We start from the raw sequence: 3,562 nt of genomic DNA, 5'->3' as shown, positions 1-3,562 counted from the left end.
ACATTTTCAACAAAAAATGCCAAACAAATGAAAGATAATGAACATCATGATGTAAATTCAGAAAGTGGGCCTTTTCCCAAAGAAGCTACAAGGCAGCAATGGTAGTAATGTATGGCGTGGTTAGCATTGCTTTCCCGGGTTTGTATTTGACACGCAAACGATACATAAATGTAAATGTTTAAGTACGTGAGAGAAACTTTGCCAGTGGTGGGTGTGTGTTGTGGGATTTTCACATTGATGTGAATGCATAGACACCAACTTTAATTACAGGCAAATCAGCGCTATTGTTTAACAAAACAATCCCTCCCAACCCCACACACCATATCAGCATCACAGGTCAAAATCACAGGTTTTAAATGAAAAAAATGTATATCATAAAATGCATTAAAATTCTAATCCTGCAAAATAATCCCAAATTTACTAAATGTCATTGTCATCTGATGTTTTTTTTCTGTAACTGTAGCAGAATACAGTTACCTTTTTTATTGTATCATAATCACATAACGTTGTTACATGTATTCCGTTACTCCCCGAGCCCGATCATGCATTATGTATGTGGAGTGGACTTCGTTGAGCTTACCGAGCTGTTGGAGGCTGGCACTAATTCGGATGTCTTATCCTGTGGTGACGTACAGTCCCTTTCTTGGTATGGCAGTCCTGAGGACTAATATATAGACACCTGCATGACCTAAAAAAATAACACACAACTAAAACATATTGTGTAAGAGGCCCTCTGAAATAAGTTAGAGTCATTATACAATATCAAGCTTTCAAATGTTTGCATGAACAATTTTCCCCTATGTCTACTATCTACCACAGATATGTGCATGAGGAATTATACAATTATGCAATTTCTACCTTAATATAAATGACCTAAAAAAAATGCAGGGCTAGTGATATTCTAAATTTTCTTTTCTGGCAACGACTGAATACAGTTTGCTTGCGTTCTTACCTTCATGCGACATCAATATTATATCAGATGTGAATAACAAAGACCAATCATCTTTACCTCGGTTTGGTGATCCACATACTCCATGTACTTGGATAAGCATTTATCATGATCCCTCAAACGCTGTAAGCGTGCAGAAAACCTGGATAGAGTACTCTGTCTGCAGGACATAAAAACAACAAGAAAACAGTCAGGGAGTGCAGGTACATTTTTACTGGAGTTATGTCACTGGTCTGATGCAGCTGACAAGCTGCTTTGTTTACATCACATGCACATTAACTTGCACATTAACACAGCAGACTGAGGGTATCTGCTGTTAGCTACACACACAGACTGTATATAGAATAAAAAGATATATATATATCTATATATATATATATACTGTATATACTGTGTTGGCTTGTTTCGTGCAGGTAACAAGCCGTCTGGGCTGCTGTCAAAACAGACTGCGTGGAAGGCAGTAAATCTTGCGAACTGGATCCTTTTATTTCTTTACAGACAAGGTGAAAAGTATGGCACGAGACCAGAAGGTGACATAAACACAAAACACCTTCGTCTCCTATATTTCCCATAAACCATTGTGCTTAAAGGAGCATGAGCATGCTCATGCACATGGCTAGACTGTATGTAAACGGCCAAAATACACCTGATGCGTTTCCGGTGCTGTTCCGTTGTCTAACTTGGTTTCAATTAAAGTCAATATGTGAACTCACACTGGATCCGCTCCGTCACGGTCAGAACACCGTGGCGCGTCAGCAGTTTCACACAGCACACTATCAATAAATATTATCCTTATCCTTACTGAAGAGTGAAAATAATTTGTTGTCCATGGTGCTACTGCCAGTTTCATTTGAATAATTTAGGTGCCAGAGCTTAGCTCCAGACTCCCACTTTAACCCCTGGAAATGTCAGCGCAAAAATCTAATTTATCAGAAAATTTTACAAACATTGTCTAATGAGAAGCTAACATGTGTTGACTTTCTAGCTACTATAGAAATGAGTGAGGTCTTAGCAGCTAACGCGCTAGCCACAATGCTAATCGTTATTTCTAGCTAATATAAAAACTAGCTAGCTCTTAGCAGCTAACACGCTAGCCAAAATGCTCATTATTATTAATAATTTATGTGACAAAAACTGTAAACTTACTTAGTTTTCCCGTGTGTTAATGTTTCCTCTGTTTGCTGTGTCCAACCGTCTCTCTCCAACCTAACTGACCTCCTCACTTTCCGTTACGTTGTCTGAGTCGGGGAGGGGCATAGGTCAGATGGGGACTGCGCATGTCAGGAAGTGTGTCCGACCCCCCTGTCATTGCATCATTAAAACAAACTAGAAATAAAATATTTCAGATAATTATCCTACAATATAACTTAATTAAGCTGTGCTGATGTCATCATCCTGTTTAGAAAATAAAATTATGATCCTGTCTGTTTTAGAAACCCACAATGTCACTCTGAGTGGGGGATGGGCATAGTTTATCATAGTCCAAGTTTATCATATTTACTGTGTCGAACATAGACTGTAAAAATAATGGACGGGACAAGGTCCCCTGTGGAGTGAAGCTTTTATTTTTAGAGCTCCCGCTACTGACTGGCTGCAGTATAGGTCATAAACCCCGCCTCCTCAATGATAACAGACGGGATGTGGGACAAATTGTTAAGTTAAAATACTCGTCACATATTTTTTTTCCAGACGTAAACTCTGCTGTGATCATTAGATATTATCACCCTACATGGTGTTCAAGTGCTCATTTTTCTGTGAAGTTTGTTTTAAATAAGTTATTTGAGGTTAAAAAACGGGATATTACGTCATACATGGCGATGATTGACAGCCGCGGATCTTGCAAGCGCTCTTGGTAAATAAGCAGTTACGTCGTGAAGTGAAGCCTTCTGTTCAGTTTTTTCGTCTTTTTTGAGCTGGTGAAAGCTGTTTTTTCTGCAGAAACTAATGTCACGGACCTGTGGACTCTAACGCATCTTTGCAGTTTTTACGGTAAGTAATAAAGTTTGATTTATGTGTCATTGCTTAAAGTGTTATGAGTGAGCTAACATATTAGCAGTCTAAGCTAGTTTACTTGTCAGGCATGATTTATCTTTTTATTTTACTTTTTAACATGAGCAAACCTAATAACTGACATGTTGTGTTTCTTGATATTGTTATATCGTTTTTGTGAGTGGAATTGTATTTACAACTGAAGTGTATTTTACATGCGACATACTGTAATATGAATAAGTATGTGAAGTGTAAGTATGCTGCTGTAATATGTGAGCTGTTGGTGAAACAAATGGTGTTCTTCAGGTTAGAGATTTGTTAACAAAGACAAGACAATGAAGGGGTCTATTTGGGGTCATTCCTTAAGACTGTGAAAGATAAACAATTTAGTATTGAAATGAAACAGAGACTTAGGATACATTGGGGGAGAAGTTAACCTCATGGTGACCTGTGTAACCTTTGAAGTCATATGTCCTGAGGAACCACAGGGGGTGTAGGACTGTAGGAGATGCACACCTGAATGATCAAAGCCTAAATGAAGTCGTAAATGTCCTGATGTTGTTGACCAATGCTGCATAAATACTAGGGTCTTTTCTTTGTTCGAGAGGGATCACAATTGGTGAC

General features: G+C 38.3%; 1 long non-coding RNA gene across 1 annotated transcript; it reads right to left on the bottom strand.

The window, feature by feature from the left end:
* Nucleotides 1-206: 206 nt before the first annotated feature.
* LOC306828456 lies at nt 207-2,152 on the bottom strand. Its single transcript, XR_013779747.1, has 3 exons — nt 2,096-2,152; nt 1,010-1,109; nt 207-664 (listed from the first exon to the last, which is right to left on the bottom strand). It is a non-coding gene; the product is annotated as an uncharacterized lncRNA (long non-coding RNA).
* Nucleotides 2,153-3,562: the final 1,410 nt, after the last annotated feature.

The sequence above is a fragment of the Symphodus melops genome (genome assembly GCF_947650265.1).
Source record: "Symphodus melops genome assembly, chromosome: 8".
Lineage (NCBI taxonomy): Eukaryota > Metazoa > Chordata > Actinopteri > Labriformes > Labridae > Symphodus > Symphodus melops.
Note: the sequence above shows the minus strand (reverse complement) of the source record. Positions and strands in the feature narration are given on the sequence as shown.